The following is a 25,959-nucleotide window of genomic DNA, read 5'->3' as shown; positions in this document are numbered from 1 at the left end:
ATTATTTTAGCCCCCTATTGTCATTTTGTCCATACACATGTGAATTTGTGAATTTGTACAATCTATATGTTTTTAGCTTCTATAGATTTGTGCTCATAGTGAGCAAAATATTCTAGAATATTTCTAGGTAGCATACTTAGATAGTACAAACTTTCTATGTAAGTGACATCTTCTAAGGAATATTTCCCATCTACATTGGTATCATGTGATACTTTAAGTACGAGCTAATTTTTTATTATTATTTAAAAATTTATTTATTCTTTTTAGTGCATAGTCTTGTTAATATCTTAGATTGTGATCTTGTGAAAGCGAAAGGGGCTCAAATGCTAATGAGTAGTGTGTCTCTTCCCACTACCAAACCACCACTATTGCTTGAGCCACCCCACTACCCTAGACAATGATATTTTTTTCACTAATACTAATGTGGTAACATGGAAGGACCAGCTGTCAACCCCCTAGGTGCTTAAATTTCGCCCTCTGTAGGAATTATGAATTTTCCAAGACCACAAATAGATATAAACCTTCATAATGGAGAAATAATATTTCACCAAAAATATATCTGATATTTAGATTGAGATAAATAAAATGTACAATAAGCTCTCTTTATATAGGTAAGAGCAAGGATGCAAGCACCAATGAGGTGCAAGGGTAGGTACCGTTAGACAGATTTGATACCAAGAATAAACTAAGGGGGGGGGGGGGTGAATCAGTTTGCCATCAGAAATCAGTACTTATGTATATCAAAACAATGGGGATAGCACTTGCAATCAGGGCAACCACCTAGAGCTCACTGCTCATCACAAAAAGAAGTCTCATTGACTTACAAAAACGTTGAACTACAATCCGGAAAGAATGAACTATGAAAGTAACATCTCCTAATGCTTGATACAGTTCCGGTTAAGCACAAATGTCTGCCCTACAATACAAAAACCTTCACTGAATGATATATCACTTGTTCGCACATAAACCTTCCTCTGATAATGCAGACATAATCATCAATCCCATCCATGTATCAATATGCAAATTACATGAATAAGTCACCTATAAATACAGATCATCAACCTTATTGACAAGGTCGGCTAAACCATAAACCCATAAACCCATAATAACAAAAATTACATTACATGGTATCATCGGACCAATATTATGATTTACATTAAATAGCATGGACCTAAATCAAGTAACCAAACAATTCCTTCCACCGGAAATTCCGCTAAGACCAAAATCCAACACGCTTCACCAACCAGTAGAAACCCTTAGTGAAGTAACATTGAAAGTCTAACCAAATCCAAATAGGATCACCATAACAACATGCCAGCCAATGCAAAGTCACCAAACACTTGGAATATGATCAAGAAGCACCTTCAGCATGATAGAAATCGATTCCATAAGCCGAACCAAAATCATGTGACCAAAACACCAAATATCATTTACCGGTAAAGCTAATCGGTATCGGGAAATACCAACCGGAACATAAGCGATAGTTACCAAAACACCAAAACATGAACCAACAAAATATGGCAAATAGATAACCATCTAGAGTAAGCATCCAAAACCGATTCCAGAGATCTAATCATATCGGATCATAATCATAGCCAAAACCAAGATGATCACCAAGACTAACTAGGATAGGTCCAACCGGGATAGTCTCCAACTGGGATACAATATTGACATCAATGACAACACTTAACCAAATCCAGCATATTGCCAACAATCTCCCCCTTTGACATTGATGGAAACACTGAATGTGAAAAGCATCCAAGTGTCAAGGAATGCCAACAATCTCCCTCAAAGATATGACTGATTTTCACATGAATACCACCTCTCCCCCTTTGACATCAATGACAAAGGATGAATACCAAGTCAAAAATACTAAACCAAACAGCTGACTACTCCCCCTGAGTAGTAGCATCATCTCATCAACTCGGATCAAAGAAAATATCTGATAAGCTTACCGGATTGATGCATTTCTGCATCTCTAAGTCTCTTCTGAAGGGTTCGTAACCCCCAACTTATCTCTGAGATATTCAAAAGTATATTTAGGCCATGGTTTAGTTAGAATATTTGCAATCTGCTCCTTAGTAGGCACATAAACCAATCTGACTTCCTTTGCTTCAACCTTTTCCTTCAAAAAATTGTACCTTATAGAAATGTGTTTTGATTTGGAATGAAATACTAGATTCTTTGACATATCAATAACATCAGTATTATCACAATGAATAACAATAGGCTCATCATAACTCACCCTTATATCTTTTAGCATTTGTTTCATCCATAAAATCTAAGTACATTTGGTAGCAACAGCTACATATTCTGCTTCATCAGTAGATAATGAAGTACATGATTTTTTCTTGCTAAGCCATGAAACCAATATAATCCAAAGGAGGCGGTTAATCCATGACACAAAACCAAACACTGCGGTGCACAACACAAGGAAACCAAGGGCGCACACCATGCAACAATCCCCAATGATCTAATCTTCAGAATGATTTAGTTTCACATACCTGGGAGTCTTTGAATTTTCTTGATTTACTAAATCTTTATGTTGTTCCTCTGTCATAGTTGAGTTTTCGGATGTTATCAGAGTGACAGGTTCACTGTTCTGAGCAACTTCATGCATTATCGGTTCAGGTCTAATAAATTCATCTTCCGGTCCACAGCCATATGATCTTATCTAATTACTGCCATGTTCATCCATCTTGACATTTATGCTCTCTGTTATCCTATTCAATCTTTTGTTATAACATCTATATGCTCTGCTCTTGGTAGAATAACCCAAAAATATTCCTTCATCACTTCTAGGATCAAATTTTCCCAATGCATCATCTCTTCTAATGTAACATTTACTTCCAAAAATTCTGAAAATATCTGACAGTAGGAGTATGACCAAATCATAATTCATAAGGAGTCTTACTAGTATCACTTTTTATGTGTACTATGTTGAAAGTGTATACAGTTGTATTGACAGCTTCCTTCCAATAAATATCAGACAATTTAGCTTCTATCATCATAGTCTTTGCCGCATCCAATATGGTTCTATTCTTCCTTTCCACCAATCCATTATGTTGTGGAGTCCTAGGTGCAGAAATTTGTCTTCTGATTCCATTCTTCTCACAAAAGTTGTTGAATTCACCAGATGTAAACTCACCACCTTGATTTGATCTCAAACACTTTATCTTCAGTTTGGTCTCAGTCTCAACCATAGCTTTAAAGATTTTGAATTTCTCAAAAGCTTCAGATTTTTCCTTCAAAAATGCTACCCACATCATTCTAGAATAATCATCAATAAGTAACATAAAGTATCTGTCACCTTGAAAACTTTTAGTCCTTACTGGTCCACGCAAATCAATATGAATAAGATCAAGAATTTCATTAGATTTATCATGTATGCTTCTAAAAGATGTTCTGACTTGCTTACCCATTTGACATTCTCTACATATCGGATTAGGAGGTTTGACAATTTTGGGCAAATCTCTGACAGCCTGTGTTGAACTGATCTTCACTATGCAATCAAAATTTACATGACACATCCTCTTATGCCATAACCATCTTTCATCAATCTGATCAATCAAGCAAGCTTTCTCACCAGAGTTCAAATGAAAGATGTTTCCATTGGTCTAAGTTTCGGAAGCAATTTCCAATCCAGATCTATTGATGATCTTACATTTCCCATCCTTGAATTGTAAATGAAATCCTCTATCCACCATCTGACCTAGACTCAAAAGATTATGCTTTAAGCCTTCAACATAATAAACATTATCAGTGTTAGCCTTACCATACAAATGATATATTCGCATATAAACCTTCCTTTGATAATGTTAACATAACCATCGATCCCATCCATGTATCAATATGAAAATTACATGAATAAGTCACCTATAAATACAGATCATCAACCTTATTGACAAGGCCAGCTAAACCCTAAACCCTAAACCCATAAACCTGTAATAACAAAAATTACATTACACGATATCACCGGACCAATATTGTGATTTACATTACATAGCATGGACCTAAATCAAGTAACCAAACAATTCCATCTACCAGAAATTCCACTAAGACCAAAATCCAACACGCTTCACCAACCGATAGAAACCCTTAGTGAAGTAACATAGAAAGTCTAACCAGATCCAAATAGGACCACCATAACAACACACCAGCCAATGCAAAGTCACCAAACACTCTGAATATGATCAAGAAGCACCTTCAACATGATAGAAACCGATTCCATAAGCCAGACCAAAATCGTTTGACCAAAACACCAAATATCACTTACCGTAAAGCTAACCGGTACCGGGAAATACCAACCGGGAACATAAACGATAGTTACCAAAGCACCAAAACATGAACCAACAGAATATGGAAAATAGATAACCATCCAGAGTAAGCATCCAAAATTGAATCCAGAGATAGAATCATACTGGATCAGAGTTGTAGCCAAAACCAAGATGATCACGAAGACTAACCAGGATACAATGTTGACATCAATGACAACACTTAACCAAATCCAGCATATTGGCAATAGGTACAACCACACAACACAAAATACTAGATGTGGGTAAGTAATAAAATATAATAAACTTTACCTACTACCTAGGAAAATGATATATGCCTAAGTAAATTTTAGATTGAGTAAATATTAATTTACTGCAATACCTCTCCCTTAAGTGCAACTTAGGGAGAATATTATTATGCAATATGAGCTAGATGCAAGATTGGTCCCAAATACTAAACCATTTTTAGGTACCCATGTACAATGCAAATGCAAAGAAATGAATCTCTCACAAAGCAGAGAAAAGGAGAAAACCACATTAGAGGAAAACTCCTCTCCAAAAGAGGAAAAAAATAAGCAGATCATGATGCATGGACTCAAGACCCCCTAAGAACTAGATACATCATGCATATACAATCAAATATCCCCCCATAGGAAGGAAATAAGGAGACTACATATCCCTCCATAATGAATAATATCCTACATAAATGGTGAGTGCTTGAAGGTCTACAAAATATAGTCCAATGTCTACAAACAATATTTCCCCCCTTGAGAAGAAGATAAACAAAAGTACAAGTGTAGAAATGCTTCCCATTTTGGATAGGAATTTATAGGGAGCAAAATCCAAATGTAGGATGATGATGTCTCTGAAATCTGCTTATGTGTTGCCATGTCCTTAGATGAAGATGCCATGAACCAATAAAGTACATGCCCAGTCATAAGAGAAGGTAACAAACAAGGAACCAATGGAAAATAATCTTGAACAAGCTTCAAAAACAAAGATGAAGTGACAACACTAGTACCACAGCTATCATCAAATAGGAAAGATGCCTCTGAAAACTTAATAGGAGTCTCTAAGCTCAAAGAAGACATCACATGGTCATGATCAAACTGAACCATAAAATGTGATAAATCAAGTCAAGGGGGAGACTCATGAATGTTAATCTCCAAAGACAATTTAAAAGAATCTCTAAATGTAATGAAACTACCATCAAAGAGAAGAGAAATCCCCTCAAATGTGTCTCCCAAATCTGAAATATTCAAGATTCCACAAACAAAGATCCAATGTCTGGCAAGTAGGAATCCCAATTAGGAATACAAAGATAATGTAGTGTATCAAGAATAATGGAAGTCTCAAGTGAAGGTTGTTCAACTATCTCTGATGAAGAATAAGGAACCTCTAAAGCAACTGCAACCTCATCTAAAGTCTCCAAAGGATCACAATCATGAGCTTTATGTGTTGAAGAGTGAAAAAGCACATTGGAGTTGAAAAGATGAGAATCGAGAGATGGCGAAGTATCATGATCACCATATGTCTCTTGAATATGAGTCCAAAGAGCATGAGGACATTCAAAGTGAATAAACGACTCTAAAATGTCATCATTTACATTTTCAAAAATAACTCTAAAAACTCCAGTCCTAAACCGTTTCCAAATAAGATACTCACAAGGTGTGCTAGGACAAGGAACTTCATCATACAAATATGACAATAGATTACACTCACTAAGATAGGTGATAGTAAAATCAAGCCATTGTTGATAATTCCCCTCAAAAAAAAAACACAAAAAAAAACCATTATAATAATTCTTCAAAATATCATAGATAGTGCCATAAAAAATAAGAACCTCCAAAATAAATGATAAAACCTGATTTTAGTGGGTGACAAAAGTCAATGTGTTGGTGGTTTCACGTGCCAAAGAGCAAGAAATTCCACACCAGAGAGTCAAGGAAGCACCAAGTCAAAGCATAGAGATCCTAGCCATATCACACCGCTTGTGAGTGCTTTGGGCGCTATGTGCCACTTCCAAAGCACACCCCATAAATAATAAAATATGGCTAAAAATGGATCAAGTTACCACACAGACGACACCCACGGGCACCAAATCTCTAAGTGACACAGAGTCCGAGCAGGATCCACAAGCCACCAAGCTCCAAGCACCAACCAATTTGGCCCAAAAGGAACACGATCCTTAAATCGGCCAAATAGAACAACTCGATCAATGAAGCAACCTGTTTACAAAACGCTAGACAAAATATGATCTCCAATCGTAGATAATGAGCCTGATCAAAGGTCGTGTAATCATCTATGGTAGAAAGATCCCTTCTGCAAACCAGTTGTCGTTCTTCAAACACTAAGGAAGGATGTCATACAAAAGCGAGGCTAAGCAGATCACACCTTAATGGAGGCGAATTTTGGGCAATATGGGCTGGACAAATGAGTCTTCTGTATAGCAGCACCAACAATAAAATCGGCTTGTCAATAAAGGTGGATAGCCCGTACAAAGTATATATAGGTATCACACTTGCTAGCAAAATTAACCCGTGGCCTCCAGAATACACTCAAAGAGCAGGCAAGAAGTAATGACACCATTGATCACGTATAACCGCTTTTGATAAAAATTGGCCTGAGAGAACTCCAAAGACAATGAAGTCACAAATCCGTGAGGAAGAGAAGTGCGCAGAAAATGAGATGACCTGTGATAAAACTCTCCCACACTGCGAACCAAGTCACCGATGCAAGCCAACAATTTTTCAACAAATCTGTAATTACCTCGAGACTACTGTAAAAAGGAATCGGCCAATGCCTGCCAAAGGATACCTACAATCATAGAGCATAGGCAGATGCAAATAGCCTGTCAAATAAAAAATACAGATGCGCCACCTTATTGTCAAAATGGCATACAAAACGATATGGGTGGAAAAATTGCTTCTCAGCCCACAAATTCAATAACCATAGATCCAAAGAATAGATCTTCACCGGTCGGTCAAATAAAGGAGGGTCGACACACCGATGCAATGAAATTCGCGGATCAAAGCATATCTGTAGAGCTCTGTCAACTGCAATAGCTGATCGGTGAATGAATTTGCAACAAGATATCATTAAAAAGCTAGTTTTGTGTACTTCACAATGGTATAGATTCATTTTGATAATTTTTTTACATGTTGATTTAATTTCCATTTGAAGTCGGGTCTTTTTTTTTGGACTTTCAGGATCAAACCTTTTTGCCTAGATCTCCAAGTTGGAAAGGTGTTGAGGAGATCTATCATTATGCCCATGCACTTTTTCCAAATTAAGTCCCATGTACATTTTATTTATTTTTTTACACATATCACATTGTGATTGATTGATTGATCATCCTAACTAGTGGAGAGTTTTTTTTTTAAGGCTTCTTTTTCAATATAAATCATATTTGGGAGTTTCTTTTTGTTGTAATTAAGGGTTTCTATCTTTATAATTTTGGAGATCTCTCATATTTCATCACGAGTTTTTCATTTACTCTAGTTTTTGCACCTCCAAGTCAATAAGGAATGGTGTCAAATACATAAGGAATGGTGTCAAATACAATTAAATCTAGATATGCATCGCCTTCACCTAATCAACCTACAACCAAAACCTTAACTATGCCATCCAAATTCCTTCACAAAACCTTAATTTTACGCACAAAGATCTTTGTCTTATTAGCATTTGGAGCTAAACGTTCTTGGTGTCGATGAACTCGAAGTAAACCTACAACCCTAACATGTGCTTCCCCGCGTTTCTTTTTTGTTTGCCCTCATTTCCTGTGCATTCTTATAATTCTACCTCGTGGCTCCACAATTGATTTCACAAATTTCACTTGTTATTTGCGAGGTGTGCAAGGAAAGGAAAATGAGAGCCCCACATTACCTCGCATTGTTGCACTATGCTTTGGCCAAATTTCTTTTTACCTCACTAGGTCGATATTTTCATGCCAAATAAAATTAAAATGGGCGCCACTATTTTCATTGTGAAATCTTAATTCCCCACTTCAGCAAACATTTTGAACTATTAAGATGAGGTGAATAATTTTTTTAATTTCAAACCTTCACTTAATAAATGGTGTCACATATTTAAATCATTGAAATGATTTAAATAAACTTCTTTTTCACCCATGTCGACAACCAAATATAATTAAACATGTTATTATTTATATAAAAAATGGTTTGATAATAAACACATTTTTTTAAAATCAAATCTATTTAACCAGATAATGCCACCATGTAAGTTGGGTCCCCTTATGGGCTTGTCTAAAAATAAATAAAAAATATTTACGAACATTTGAACCCGAGAACTATGCTCAAACCACAACCAAATACATCTGGGGCAAAAATATGAAGTGGGCAATCAATAAAATTTGACTCCTGACATTTTTTCTTAGTGCCCAAAACAAGCCAGGTAGCCTCCTGAAACACTTCCAAAAGCTAATCAAACACCCTCCCTAGGTCCTGGGATCTCATACATGTTCAATGTTATTATGAAAATCAAAATTCTAAATGAAGTCGCATGATAATGCCCGAGGTGAAAAATATTAATGCTCAAAGTTGCTTACTTGAGCTTTTTTTGAAATTACACATGCAGAACCCATCTAAAACTTCACCAAATCACTACCCTAAAAAATATCAAACCTTGCTCTAGGAAGCCACCATTGGGGGAATTGATTCATTTAGGTACTTTGAATATGTGTGCCAATATTTTTTGCTAGAATCAATCAAACTTGCAAAATATTAATAGTCAAAGTTGACCTCTCTAAAACTTTTTGGAAGTGTTGATATCCAACCTTTGCAAAGTTAGTTTGCTTTTGGTCTTTAAATAAATATCAAAATAAGTGTTGGGGTGTTGCAATCAGGTGATGAAGTATACATGAATATTTAGAGAATCATTAGGACTAATCCATTTGATATGCAGGTCACTTGGTCATGAAATATTAATCAAGATGCAAGGTCACTTTGATAGATTTAACATGCAGACAACAAACCTCAATAAATTGCATTTTCTTTTGACTTGGGGAAAATATCAAATGAAGTCCTGGGACTGCAAGAATGGACACAAAGGTACATTAAGATGTGGATAATTGCTAGCATCAATCATTTTTCCATGGAAATTAGCTGGATGTGAAATATCACTCTCTAAAAATGGCTACTCTGGCTAGTTTAATAGTGTGCACACAAAAAACTTTCTCAGAACCCTCAAAATGGGTACTTCAAAAACTCACCAAATCTGACTCTAGGAAGCTACAAATGGACATGGGAAATATCTAATAATAGGCAAACAAGATCCCAAAGTGATTACTTATTATTATCAAAGGGTGTCAAGTTATTCACCCTCAAAGAATAGGATACTTGGGAAGAATTTGCGGGGGATGTTTCAGTGTGTTATAATCAGTTTCCTTATCATGGACCTTTCAAATTTTGTCAAATTTTGAAGGTCCCAATAGGTTGTGCCTTGATTGATATTTGTTTGACTCTAAGGATTGACATTGATATTTTATGAACTCATTGTGATACTTGTAGTGTTGGTTGTGGTGTTCATTGAAGGAGGAGGTTGGTTATTAGCTCATGAAGGTTGAATGTTGGTAGGATTTGAAATTGATGACAAAGATTAAGGATTGGCTTTGGTTTGTTTGGGAGGAATATTTTGACTAACCAAGTTTTGATCAGGTTGTGTCAAATTTTGAGTTGGTTGGAATATGTTTTGATCAATGAGTGATACACTTGAATTTGAAGATGTCAAATTTGGATTAGGTTGTGTTCCACTTGTTTCAGGTGTTGAAGGTAAACCAAACAGACAATTATTAATTTAGAAATCAAATGATGATGATGATCCTCCAATTGGTTTTGGTCTATATTGATGTGGATTTTGAAATTTAGCCAAATTGAGTAAATCCATGTTAGGTGAGGTTTATTTGATATTTGTGATGTCAGAATTAGGGGGTAATTTGGCTCCTTGTTGTGCTAACAGTAGGAAATATTGATCTTGGTCTGTTGCAAGAAGGGCATTCATTATGACTTGAATTTTAGGCTCTTGTATGTCTTCATTAATCTCGTCTTGGCTTAAATTTGCTTTGTTATTTTCTATGGACATGTCAAGAGGAGGTTTTAATGGATATGCAGGTATGGGACTCAAGTTCCTTCTCTAATAATAGTAACTTGTAGGATTAATCATGGGATCACGTTGAGACAGGTTCATCTTGTTCTTCCTGCTTTGGGACCTAGTAATGACAATCATAAGAGATACTTGGAGACTCTAGAGATGAGATACAAACTATATGAAATCTAGAAAATGTGTTTTAGAATTTTGGGGATTTTATGATTTTTTGGGATTTTGGAGATTTTCAAAAGTTTTTGAGATTTTTGGGATTAGGAATATGCAAAAGAAAAGGCAACCTAGGATTTGTCAAAGGAATGTCTAAACCTTGGATAATTAAACTTAATAAAGTTTGATTAATTAAACTCACACTAGACTAATGAATGCAAGCTCAATGAATAGAAGGATAGACAAGGCTAACCCAAGATGAAGGCAAAATCAATCATGAGAAAGATACAAGGTTGTGACAACAAATGATTAACCCAAGGTTTTGATTAAGGAAAAATTGATCTAGATGGAAGATAAATGATGATTGGTTCTAAAAATGAAAGGCAAATGCAAGGAAATGAAAGGTGCAATCCTATTAGTCTCCACTAAGTCTAAATTTGGGATCAATTTCAGTCCATGTTTCAAAATATTTTGGAACAAGTTGTTTGTGAAGAAAGAAGACACTTGACAAACATTAGAAGACAAAGAGATTGTTTGAATTGGACTAAAACAACTCCATGATCTATAGTTTGCAAGTGGGGCCCAAAGGAGGCCACAAATTCAATTGACTCTACTGGTATAGTACATTGAGATTTTACTAACAACTAGAAACAAGTACAACCTATGATCAAAAGTGGATACTACTTGTTGACGTCCCTACCACATTATAATACCTCAAAGTGAATAGATAGAGATTAGGTAGCACTCGCTTCCCCACCATGGCACTAACACACCTTTCTCTTACCTCGAAGGTTTGAAAACCTTGTAACCGAGGAATTTTTTGTTTCACAATGAAGGGCACAAGGGGAGTATGTACGGGGTATGATTCACACTCCCTAAACGTAAAAGTATGGGATTTGTGCTTCTAAACACAAAGATTTGTAGTGGAGGAACTTTGGGGGCTTGACATCTATACATGTAACAATGACTCACTTAAGAGCATATCCCAACCCTATAAAAGGGGTTTGATATACCTCACAAGAATGTGGGTATTAGAGAACTATTAGTATAGGTAAATATCACTATGTAGTCTATGGCTTTTGCCTCAACCATTTATATAGAAAACCAAAGAAAAGAACCTCTTAGAGTCATTCCCTTGGGGTGATTACCTCTTTTCCCACCAAGATAGGCTCTCTCCACAACAACAAAAAAATTGGGCGTTGTTATGCTTTTCTCTTACACCCAAAATCTCGAAGGTAAGGGGAGAGGATACTCGGCGCAACTATAGGTCCAACAAAAACAAAAGCACAAGCGTCCCAAACATGAAAGACAATATTTGTTTTAAAGCACCAATGTGAAAATGTTTTCTAATCTATGAAGCAAGCAAATCAAAAAGCAATATAAAACCATACAACACAACCTATTAGAATATTTGAAAAGAAGCCCCTTTTCACACTTTGGTCCTACAACAAGATCATTACTAGTTTTTAAGAGGGGTATTTGTTGAACAATGTAAGAGCTGTACCAATTCATTAGCACTAGATTCAAGCAACAAAACAATTCCATCTAATAGATAAACCTAATCTAAGGCAATGATTGAAACCCCAATCAAAAGAACAAAATGCAAAACTAAAAAATAGAATGTTGCTATACCTTAAGAAGTGCCACTCTATTAATTGATGGCATCACTTTTCCAATCAATAGTGCCACTCTTCCAATCAATAACACCAATCTATCAACTAATAATGCCAATCTATCAGTCAATAGTGCCAATTTGTGTCAATAACACTAGGTTGCTCAGTAAATAGCACTAAACATAATCAATAGCACCAATCTACTTAGTCAAATGCGTCAAACTACATATTAGAAGCACCTTAGTACAACAGATGTATCAGTATGTTCCCAGAGAGCGAGAAATCACTTTTTCATGGCCAGACTTGCAAATACATAAAAAAACTCAAAAAATAGATCAAATTAACTTCTAATCTAACCTATGAAATACATGATAAAGGAAATGAAACCATAAACCTCAAATAAGAAATCATGTTGTGATCAAAGCAACCAAGATATCTCTATGAACTTCAATGTAAGAAAAATAGCATCATCAACTACAAGCAATGATCATAGAAATCATAGAAATGAAAGCATAATAACATTAAACACAAAAACATGAATCAAAATATCCCTTAAATATCTCCATAGTTCTCAAGTCTCCTTCTAAATTTTGGTAGAGTTCTCCCTCATAAATCTACAAACACAAAACAAGATAAAAGAAGAGCCCAAGTATGGTGGTTAACCCAAAAAAGGGAGGAAAATATTTGAATTTATAGATGTGGAGGGAAATTGATAAACGGTCTATTGGCAAGAGACATTTGTGCAAATCATCTAATGTTGTCATTGATGGCAACTCTAGTCAGAGATCCTATCAGCAGTGTGTGATCTGATCCTACTAGAAGTTAGAATGAAGATTTGGTTAAGTCTGGTGAGTTAGAATGGTGCATCCAACAGAATGTAGTATTTTGGTGAGCATTTCATTTATGTTAAATAGTTTGTGTTGCAGAGCTATAGGAAGATAGCTAGATGTCTGGAGTACCTTATTCTAAGAATCTTAGCCTCCAGTGATGATTGTCGTGTGAGTTAGAAGATCTGGTGTACAAGTTTTTGGGTTCAACAGTGTGGTATGACCATCTTGGATAATTGATCGTTATACGGAATCAATGGAGTAATTTTGATGATTATTTTTGTGATCGAGTATGTTTAGCCAAAATCTGGGAAGAATGTGTACAATTCCTTTTGGTCCGCATATGCATTGAAGTTCGGATTGAGTCAACTATGTATGCACGTTTCATTATATGTTATGTGTTCTTGAATACAACATGAAGTAGACCTAATTTCATGGTGCAAATATATAAGACCGATGGATATGATCATTTTGGATATCGGTGGATGTGTGGAAAGTGTTTATGATCGATTGTGCAAAGTTTTCGCATGCGCAAGTGAAGGATTTGTGCTTTGGTATATTGCATAATAGTGGAACTGAGCAGTATGAGTTAAAGTGTGTGCAATATGTGTTATGTGCTTAACCAAAACTGTACCTACATTTGTAGATGTTTTTTAGTTTAGACATTCCAATTATCTTTTGTAAAAGATATTATAAGACAGTGAGTATTCCTAGGGTTCTAGCCCTTGATAATTTGAGCAGTGAGCTCTAGGCAGTGTGACTGAATGCATGTGCATTCCCAATGTAATATTTCTATACTTCTACATAGTATATTTATATTGTGGGTCTCATCCCTATCGTGGATTTTCCCTTAACCGAGTTTTCCACATATAAAATTTGATGTTATGGTGTTGTTGTTGATTGCTTTGTGTTTTTGCATCTTTCTTTTGTTCATTTGCATTAAGTGGTCGAAAGAAAAAAAGTTAATAAAATTAAAAATTGCATAACACTGATTCACCCCCCACCCCTCTCAGTGTTCCTTGATTCCAACAATTGGTATCAGAGCCTAGTCCCTCGAAAGAAGCCTAAAAGCTTGAGGAGTATCAAGGAAGGTGAATCAATGGACATTGGTAGTCTTCAACATCAGCTTATTATGGCACTCAAGGATCTTGATCAATCCCAAGCTGAGGTCCAGCAAGTCAAATCAAATCTTAAGGATGCTGAGAACTTCATCCAGTCATTGAAAGATCAGTTGAACAAGTCAAGTTAAAAGAAAAAGGAACTTGTTGATAATATAAAGGAGAAAGAAAGACAAAGCATAGATGACCAAGCCTTCAAAGAGAAGACAAAAGAATGTGAGAAACTTGCTAGAGATAATGTAGTTCAAAAGAATGAGATGGAATCTATTGTGATGAAATTGACAAAGGAGATTGGGGAGAGGAAGAAGAATGAGGAGAATCTTGCATAGTTATTGAAAGATAAATCTGATGAATGCTACAGACTTGATTGTGAGAATGGCCAACTGAAGCTTGACCTACGAGAGTCCAAACAACATGAGGAAGAGCTTCCAAAGCAGATTCTTATTCTTAGATATAATCTTGAAGCTGCAAATGAATACAAGGAGAAGTTTAGGATCAGTTCAGCCAAACTTAATGAGATGCTTTAAAGACAGAAGAGTGAATATGACAAGCAAGGACTTGGATTTGAGGAAGGTGAAAGCTTTGGATCTGGTCAAAGCAATCTTAAGTCTCAACATCAGAAGAACAAAGCTAAAAGGTCTCTGGTAAGGCAACCTAATGCTCATAAGTTCAATGGTAATTGTTTTGTTTGCAATAAATTTGGTCATATGGCTAGTCAATGTAGAAATAGAATGAATCATAATGGCCCATCTTTCTTTGGTCAATGTTTTAAATGCAACAAGTATGGACATAAGTCAAATGAATGCAGAAGTATGATGAATAACTTTCCAAACAGAAGGAATATCGGATGGTATACATGTGGTAGGTTTGGAAATGCTGCTAACCAGTGCAGATCAAGAGGAAATCAAGAGAATTTCAGACCTAGACAAGGAAATGTGGAGTGCTATAATTGCAATAAATTCGATCACATTGCAAGATTATACAGAAGAAGAAATATGAATAGGAACGGTCTAGTAGACAAGAATAAGAATGTGCAGGCAGATGAAAAAGGGAAAGAAAAAGTGGAGGAGATTAGAGATCAAATGAAGAATACATGGTTAAGAAGAGTGATTCAGATACAGGGAATGGATCTGCACCTGAATCCGGTGTTGGAAATTCCTCCAGGAATTAAGTTAAGGCCTCTGGCCTAGAGGGAGTTTTCATGAAAACCTAATGCACTCACTATAGCAGATGATACTTGAATCTGACAGGTTGGTAGATTCTGTGTTAGGGTATTGCAAATGATGTGAGATGATCTCTGGAAGAATCTAGGCAATAATTAAGGTCTGCAGGTGATTCCTTGTGAGCTCTCTATAAAAGTTGAGTATCTGAAAGGTTTAGGGCTAAATGCATTTAATGCACCCAAAAAGTTAGATAAGTGAAAAATAAAAAGTCATTTTGTCATTCATTCTTCACTTTGCATTCGAGAGAAGAAGAAGAGGGTGCTTTGCGAGAAGATTATCCAAGAAGATCAAAGTGTGAAAGAGATTTCTCAAGCGAAAACCTAATCTGGTGGTCAAGGTATTTTTTCGTGAAACTTTTCAAGTTTGAAGTTTGAAATTTGAAATTTTTTAAATGGCTGCTTCTAGAACTGCAACCCCACTAGTCGTAGATATCACTGAGAGAGCTCAGCCAAATTTTAAGAAACACCCATTTATTTCCATGGAAGATGATCCGAAGAGTGCATTTTCATCGGTTCCACATGATGTTTTGCACATCAAGGATATTAGGGTTTACACTCACTGCAACATCGAGGAGTTGGGAATCTCGCATTTGTTGAATCTTTACAACAAGCAGTTGATTGATGGGAATTTTAGGCTAAAATAGGAATTCCAAATGTTGGAGGATAAGTATTTCATACAGTTTGTCAAATTTCTAATGTTCGATGACCAAGAATGGGTCTGGTACGTTCTTAGAAGAATGCATGATGAGTCCATGTGGTTAAACAAGCCTTTCAAGATCACCAAAAATGCTATTAGGGTCATAATTCGGTTGTGTTCATTCGGTAAGCTATCCTCATTGAAGTCGGTGAAGAACCAAATTTTCACAGACGCAACCGGCTCAAAGTTAGACAAAAGAGCCATGACAATCAATGACATTTTGGAGTATGATGTCAGATTTTATTCAATGGTGATTGGGTATAAGATATACTACTCTAGAAGAGAGAATTCTATATCTGAAACAACAACATATGCAACATATGATGATATGAGATGGTCCAGGAGAACAAGAAGTATGACCTATGTAAGTTTTTCTCGAGTGAGGTAATGAAGAACTTGGCCAAAATCAAGCAAGACAAGAAACATCCATTCAAATATGGAACTTTTATCTTGTGTTTGTTCTAGTATTTCTTGAATGAAGTTCTGGGAGTTGGTCAAGTCCAATGGGCTTATGACAAACCTGTGGGAGTGCAAATTAGAGAACTGCTATACAATGTTGGTGACACTAAGGCTCGAAAAGCTATTTTATGGGGTTACTTCAAGAATTTTCAGAGTGAAATGCATGATGAGTTGGTGAACTTTGGAGTCATATCACTCCTAATTTGGGCACTTTTCTCAGTGCCTTGAAGGGTGCGAAGAGATGCTCAGGCCGCCAGTGAACCCTCAGATCTTCAATTAGCAAAGATACAAGCTTACCTTTTTAGTGGTCTTATATTTGTTCTAGAGTGTCTCAATAAGGGCTAGGATAGCCATTTGGGCTCATTGAAAAATACTTTTGCAGATATCTTCAAGGTTTTGTAAGGCAGTAAAGTCTGTGTATATATGCAGTCTGTATATAGAGTTTTAGCTTGAATTTTGGCATCTAGATCCCTACCTTTGCCATTGATGTCAAAGGGGGAGTGTAGACTAGTGAAAAATATTGCATTCATCTTAGGGAGAGTTTCAGAATTTTGAAATTTTAAGATTTTGAGTTTTGCAGTATATATATTGGTACTGATTCTGACACTTAGTCATTTTTCACTAAGTGTTGCCATGAATGCCAAAGGGGGAGATTTTTGGAAAGAGACGTTGATGCAGGTTATCTAGTGTTATCATTTATGGAAACTCTAGTTAGAGATCCTATGTGAAGTGTGTGATTTGGTCCTACTGGAAATCAGAGTGAAGATTTGTTTCTCCGGTGAGTTAGAACTGTGCATCCAGCAGAATGTAGTATTTTGGTTGGCATTTCATTTATGTTGAATATTTTGTGTTGCAGAGCTAGAGGAAGATAGTTAGATGTCTGGAGTACCTTAATCTAGAATCTTAGCCTTCGGTGATGATTGTCGTGTGAGTGAGAAGATCCGATATATAGGTTTTTGGGTTGAACAATGTGGTATGACCATCTTGGATAGTTGATCATTGTGTGAAATTTATGGAGTAATTTTGGTGATTATTTTTGTGATCGAGGATGTTTAGCTGACATTTGGGAAGCGTGTGGACAATTCCTTTTGGTCCGCATATGCATTGAAGTTTGGATTGAGCCGACTATGTTCATGCGTGTTTCATTATATGTTTTGTGTTCTTGAAGCCGACATGAAGTAGACCTAAAGTCATGTTGTGGATATACAAGACCGATGGATATGATCATTTTGGATATCGGTGGACGTGTGGAAAGTATTTGTGTTCGATTGTGTGCAGTTTTCACGTGCACAAGTGAAGGATTTGTGCTTCGATATATTGTAGAATAGTGGAACAGAGCAGTATGAGTTAAAGTGTGTGCAGTATGTATTATGTGCTAAAATGAAACTATAACTTGGCATTTCTAGATGTTATTTTTCAATTCATACATTCCAATTATCTTTTGTAAAAGATATTGTAAGACAGTGAGTCTTCCTAGGGTTGTAGCCATTGATATTTTGAGCAATGAGCTCTAAGCAATGTGCCTGAATGTATGTGCATTCCCAATGTAATATTTTTATACTTCTGCAGAGTATATATATATATTGTGGGTGTCATCCCCACTGTTTTTTCCACGTATAGCATATGGTGTTATGGTGTTGTTGTTGATTGCTTTGTGTTTCTGCATCTTTCTTTTGTTCATTTGTATTAAGTGGTTGAAAGAACAAGTTAATAAAGTTAAAATTTGCAGAACACTAATTCACCTCTCCCTCTCAGTGTTACTTGATTCCAGCATGGTCAAGTTAAAATTGAACACATAAAAGATTGAATGGCTCAGATTGTGTGGGAGAAATTTTGCCAAAGATAAGGAGTGAGTGGAGAATCTTGTGAAAGGAATCAGAAAGCAAGTTGTGGCGGCTGGAAGAAGAAGAAGGACAAGTGGTAGAGGCTGTCAAAAAGTGAAGAGAGTGGGAAGGTGAGTGAAAAATAGGATAATTAAAAAATAAATTATTTAATTTTATGAGCAAGGGAGGTGACAATAAACAAATTTTCATCATTTTACCAGACTGATGGGTGAAAGGATAAATGGCAGGATAAATGTTTTTATTTATTTGACCATAGAGGAATAGTTAGATAATCAAATAAATATTATTTAATTATAAAGGGACTTTAGAAGAAAAGAACATGAATAATTAATTAATTATGGGATAAATAATAATTAATATAAAATATAAAATTACCCGAGTAATATGGAGAGGGGAATGATTAGTAGGTTGATCAAATAATTAAAAATTACTTAATTATGGGCAAAGATTAATCCCTTAGAAAATCAAAATATACTTTAAGAGCCCACCTTTTAACCCCCTTATGAATTAAATGTATATTGAATTTCTTTAAATATTAGAACATAAAAATAAGATCCACAACTTTTACAAAATCAATTCATAACAATTAATAAAAATATAAAGAAAAATTAAAATTAAAATTTCATGTTTTTAAAAATTATACTATTTCAATTCTATACCATGAAAAATGATTTTGTTGTTTTAAACAAAATGAATTTAAACAAATAAAAATAATAAATCATTTTTTTTTTTTATATTGTAGAAAATTTAAACTCAACATCATTTAGATGCCTACAACATAGACTCTCCCAAACCAAGTGCACAACTAAAAACCAAATTAAGTACAAAATAAAAATCAAACCATAAACTAAACTTAATACAGAAATATGATATTTGTTATTATTTTATTCAATATAAAAATATTTATGAAATCTAGACGTAAATGGCTATTATTACATTAAACTAGATCTATATATGAAAATGAATGAATGATTGATTTTAATGACATAAAGCCCTAACTTGGTTTTGCCTGCAATTACAATCTTTAATTTCTTACGCCCATGTGCTGTAAGATACTTTTATGGTAACACATCCTTTGATAAAGGAAATTATGACGACAATTGTCTGCTGCATTTTTTCATGAGGCAAGTTAAAACTATCCTTCAATTTTCTCCAGTGTGTGTGTATGTGGGGAAAACCGATTCATCTAAATTCTAAGCAACATTGATTTTTGTATGTCAATATGTTTCAGATGAATGCTAGGGATCATAATTCTTTCTTCTTCTTTTTTTCTCGCTCAAAGCTAAATAATTCGAGCTAATTTATTTGTTTATTTAATTTGCAAATAAGGGATGAGGCATAAATTTGGCTAAACATTACCTTATAATTGTTATACTACTCGGAGGGAATGTTTCATCAACGTATTATTCAATCTTATTCACCATTCTTGGCCATTCTTGGCTAGTTGTAGGCTTTGTATCTTAATAACCTCTAGGTATTTGGTAGAATTATGGGCTGCTTTATTGGAGCTAAAGATTTTTTGAACACAAGTTATACACTTACAAGTGACATCTATTACCATTTCTTTGGCATTGCATTGCTTACTATGGCATGTAACATTGGACAATGTGGGAGAATGGTAATAAGCAAATATTTATGAATTTGGTAAGGAATCTTAAAAAGTTGTGACGAATTTAAACTAAAATGAAGTAAAGTAGCCTCCAATAGATCTTAGCTTTCAATATTGTAGCTTAGGAACAAGGGTTGTGTTGCATCTACTGGTTGAATCATACTTTCATTTTTAACCATAGGCTATTACTAGCCTTCAAGTTTGTAGCTTAGGAATAAGGTCTACGCTGCCTCTTCTTGTTTTACCACGTGCATTTTTAACCATATGACCGACCCCTTGCAGGCTTTCAAAATGCAACTATGTTTGTTTTTCCCTTAGGCTCATTAGAACTTTTCTAGACCTCTACTTTTAGTGCACTATATTTAAAATTATTGAGGTGGGTGAGGTTAATGGTGAAGGATCAACCTTTAACATTTAATTTTGTATATGGTTGTGATGGTTGGGGCCCTGGACTTTGTAGTATCAATTGCGCTTAACTTGATAGAGTTCTTGTCTTTGTGCTATTTAAAACCTTGCAGAAAAGACAATTAGTTCCACAAGCAATAATTTTTACTAAATTTGATATTCATCATCTTTGTATGTTTAGCAATTTTTCATGCATAGTTGAAAAACTTGGACTTGGAAATAATTGGCTAAACCGATTTTTTTAATAGCTCAAAATTTGGCAAAATCTTAGTGAAAAACTTTGCAAATATATCAAACATTTAAAATGCATACATTTGTTAAAAAAAAAAAAACATGCATATTACTGAATTTATGGAACATGTCACTAATTTCATTTATATATAGATCAAAATTAGAGTTGACTTCAAGTTTAAATATAAATTATAATTTATTCTATGAGTAAATCTTAGAAAAGTTTGTTCCTGGGTAAGTGCACCAAGATGGTGAACAAAAAGGGGGGTATAAGTGGCCACTTTTTTTTTGAAATTAGCTAAATCTAGACTTGGAGGAGCAATTTGAGACTTGTCGACTCAAAATTTGAAGATACCCAAACGACAAAAGTGTAGCACATTGAATCTAGTTTCCAAACTACCAATTTTTTTAAAAATTGGATAAGATTAAGGAGGTCAAATCTTTTGCACACACAAAAGTGTTCCTTTTTTTTCAACAAAACATAACATAGTGTATGACGTGGACATCAAAATATTTGTAGTTGCATTTAGTATTTTTTAAAAACCCTTTGGTAGAAAGATATCTAAGAGTGAGCACTAGACGTGTATTTTTTTGTAGTTTTTTGTTGAGCATTTTTTATTATTATTTTTCAAAGTGGATGTATCCTGAAAATTGGGTACCTATTCGTGTGTGTCACATAACTTACACTAAAATAATAATAAAAACATTTTTTTTTAGTTTTTTGGTGTAAAGAATGAAGTGTAGAACAATAATATATAATTTGTTTTAAATTTGGACAAGTAGTTCAAAAGTTACAAAAAAAATGGTACACGTGTCTTTGAGAACTCTAGAGACATTGGTAAAAGAAATTAAAAATCAATGTTAATGTTGTTCAATTTTATTTTTTTTAAATGCTTAGAAAGCTCAGAAGTCATGTGAAATTATGGTGGCAATTTTACAAATACACACTTTATAACGTGTAAACGTGATGATGAGGAAGTTGAGAAATCATATTTGAAGAAGAAAACATGTAAAAAGGAGGTAAATGAAGCCCCCAAGCCTCAACCTTGCCATCCAAGGTTAATTACAAGTCATAACATGTTTGCAGTGTTAATTTTAAAAACTCGATCAAGCTTTTTTCTAAAAAGAACTCGATTGGGCTTTTATTTATTTAAAAACCTTATCGGTTTATGTTCATTTATATTCATATATGTTATATATATATATATATATATATATATATATATATATATATATATATATATATATATATATATATATATATATATATATATATATATATATATATATATATAGACATACATATATTCATATAAGTAGACATACATATGTTCAAATATGTAGACATACATATATTCATATCTCTCTCTCTCTCTCTCTCTCTCTCTCTCTCTCTCTCTCTCTCTCTCTCTCTCTCTCTCTCTCTCTCTCTCTCTCTCTCTCTCCTCTCCCTTCCCTCTCTCTCTCTCACTCAACTTCTTGCTCCCTGATCTCCCTTCCCCCCCTCTCTCTATAGTTTCAAAATCTTGATTGTGTTTTTAATGATAAAAAACTCGATCGATTTTTGGTCACTATAGACATTGCAACACTCTCCTTCTCTCTTTGTCTATAATGTCAAAAAATCAATCATGTTTTTAATGATAAAAACTTGATCGGGTCACTATAGACGTTGCAACACTCTCCCTCTCTTTCTTTATCTATAGTGTCAAAACTTTGATCGTGTTTTTAATGGTAAAAACCTGGTCGGGTTTTCGTCACTATAGGTTGATTCATAACTGCCGAAAAAGCACAAAATCTAGTGAAGGACCCACTGTAATTGTGTCTCTACCAGCGACAATCTTAGATGGTGTAAGATTTCTTTTATTTTATATGATTTCAAATGATTGAAATTCATATTTAGTTTGATTTTTCATTATTTTTTTGTTTCTTTAACACTTTTGATTGTCAAATTTAATGATTTTCCTAGTTTTATGAAATAATTTATAGTTTTATGAAATAATTTATTTGTTTAATTTGTATAATATTTACTAACATATTTGAAGTTATTTACGACAATTCATATTAATGATGGGAAAGAACAAGCGAGAAACCATTAAATAACAAGAGGCAGCAAAGGAAAGGCAAAGGGAGCAAATGAAAAGACTACGTGAAATGAGAAAATTGGGAGGAGAAGGTACGCCATCTACACCAACTCAGTTACATGAATCGAATGCAAACCAAGAACAAGTGCTAATCAATGATCAACCAAATGTACTTAATGCAAGCCAAGAACATGCACCAATATTAACACCTCCTAGAATTATTTGTAGAAAACCAAAGTATATAATTTGACATTGATGAAATATTTTGAAGTCAATGTCCAATAAAATTTCAATGCCCAATAAAATTTCTAAACACCCTTGTCGAAGAATGACTAATAGAGTATAGAAAAATTATTTTGAGAGCTTAAATCAAATCAGAAGATGTCAATTAAATGTTGAAATGATAAAAAAAATTCAATTTTAGAGACACAATGAAAATTATTGGCTGGAGATCATTCGAAAATAATATGGAAAAAACTATAGTAAGAAATCTATTTAATGTGTATCAAGAAATTGGTTCAACATCACGCTCTAAAGATGAAAACATTACTCGACGTGTTCTTATGTCAACCATAATGATCAAGTAAACTAAAAAGTCTTGTTTAATAAGCAAAACATGTAAGTCATTAAAGATAAGTAGAACAACACTACACCATGCCTTAGGGAGGCATGGAAAAATTGAGGATCCTAACAATAATTATATTTGGGCATTTTCAGGTAAACTTCCATGGAAAGACAAGGTCATTGTCAATGCATGATGAGAATTAATTGAAATTTTTTGTCATGACAACACAAGAGTTTCACCCAATTAAAGAGATGTTGTTAGAAGCGAATTGGATCTAGAAATTGTGAGCCACATCTAAAACACTTTATGGATATGACTCAAACACAATTTTATGAGAAATTCATTCAAACCTATCCTCAAATAAGAATTAGTCAAAGGTTTTTTAAAATGACAAAACCCTTTTATGTTAAGATAAATGATGCATACACTACTTGTTGTAGAATACATATTGAATTTTCCATGCATTATGACATATATCATCATATATGTTGTACTTTGCACACTAACTATGTTTTGCAGGAATGTGTTACACAAGTACCTCCAAGTCATCAAGAGATTTTATTTCAATTGTATTATGACAAAGAGATGATGGTTGCACCTTTTATAAGATGATGTGTTTGAAGGTTCATGTGATACATGTGGTGGTTTTCAATAGTTGCAAAGATGTATACATTTAGAGAGTACACATGAAATTAGAAAGAAACTAGTCTCTTGTGGAAAATACAAGTTAGACACATATGGGGTTAAAGATGGAAAAGAGTTGAAGAGATGTGAGTTGGTGAATCAAGATATACCTGTAGCAGAGTTTATGAGTATTTTTTAGGAGTGTATATGGTGAAAAATATGATGATAAACTATTGTAAAACCATAAAGATCCAACCACAATAACCCTAGTCCTACAAAATAACATTCACCATACACCAATGAAGATACTTAAGAACGTGCAAATCAACAAATGAAGAAATATTACCATTTGCATGCCAAGTAGGGTTTCAATCTCCATTGTCTCCTATCTCAATTGATCTTGTTTGATATATTTGCTCTCAGATTTTGTATGTGCAGAAGAGCTCAACAAAGAATGGATTATGGTTGTGAAGTCGCTTGATTGAAAGAAGGCTTGATAGGTGCATTAGGTAGACGCATTAGGTAGACACATTAGGTGTTAGAAAGGGAGAAAGAATCCTCTTATATAGAAGATGCTTTAGAAAATTAGAGGGATAAGATTAAGAGGTGAAAGAAATAAATGGTTGGCTAGGATTAAAGGGTAGGTAGAAGAAATAATAGAATAATGTAGGGGGGTAGATAGAAGAAAAGTAAGAGATAAATGACATGTGTCATAAAGGAAAAAGATAATGAATTAATTAAATAAATAAAGATTTATTTAATTAATAGAGAAAAATGGACAAATTAAATAAATAAAATATTTATTTAATTTAGGGAAAAATAATAATTTAAATAAATAAAAAATATTTATTTAAGTGAGAAAAGGGCTAGAAGAGGATTAATCAATTAATTAAATAAATAATAATTATTTAATTAATAGAAGACTTAGGATAAAATAATTAAATAAATAAAAATATTTATTTAATTAAAAAGGACAATTTTAGGTGTCTACAAGGAGAAACTGGTTTATGACTACATAATGCATACACGTAGAGCTAGGTGGTTGGATGAGTAATTCAAGATATGTAAGGATACATTTCTCCTCAGTACCATCATCACTATTGTAGATTTTCTAGAGAATTATACACTACAACCTCAAAATGAAGTGCAATCCCAATTTTACCACTCTCAACAAGTTACTATTTTTATACACATAGCATTCATGCAGGCACATGATAGCATGGAGCAGGATACAAAGATAGTAAGAGAATATCACTTCTGCATAAGCAATGATCATAGTCATTCAACAGAGTTTGTGCAAGGATGCTTTCAACTCTACTATGAGAATTTAAAAGGAAAGGAATATCAGGTACAACCAACACATCATATAGCTGGATAAATGCCCATCACAATTTAAAAATGCAAGGATGTTCTATTTGTTGAGTAGGATGCATGTGAAGACTAGTGTACAAACATTTTGGAATTTTAGTGAGGCTCGACATGGAAAGGGAGAGCACGATGGTGAAAGAGCATGTGTAAAAAGAGCCCTTTCTAGAGAAGAACTGAAGTACGAAGGTGGTGTTAAGTTAACAAATACAACAACCATTATGCAATGGTGTAACTCGACAATGGGACCAGGTAATCAAGGTACTTCTACTATTTCTAGATATATTTAGTTGATACGTGAATCTAATGCTGCAGACTATGTAGATTGTTGTGCATTTACAGGATCAAGTGACTTGTACTCATTTAGAAGTTCAAATACAAGCTCACCAATTATTTATACTAGAAAGATTGTATTTTTTTGCTCTTCATTTATGGATTTTTTGTGGGAAGAGTGTGAATCTGTCATAACCCTATTTTTGGACCTTGATATGACTTATTATTATTGTTGTTGTTGTTGTTGTTGGTGTTATTACAATATTATGAGTAATGTTAAAAAGAAAAGATAAATTGAAATGAGGTTGGAGTTTTTAAATAAAAAGGAATTTAAGTGGTGACATGCACATGAAGTCATAATTTATTTTAAAATTGCTTATTTTCTCAATATCCTAATTGAGCACATGGTGTAGGAGAAATAAGAAGATTCTTGAAAAGAAATTTTAAATTTAAAATATTTAGGAATAAATATTATATTTAGC

This window comes from Cryptomeria japonica, chromosome 5 (assembly GCF_030272615.1).
Source record: "Cryptomeria japonica chromosome 5, Sugi_1.0, whole genome shotgun sequence".
NCBI classification, from domain to species: Eukaryota; Viridiplantae; Streptophyta; class Pinopsida; order Cupressales; family Cupressaceae; genus Cryptomeria; species Cryptomeria japonica.
This window is presented reverse-complemented; position numbering follows the sequence as displayed.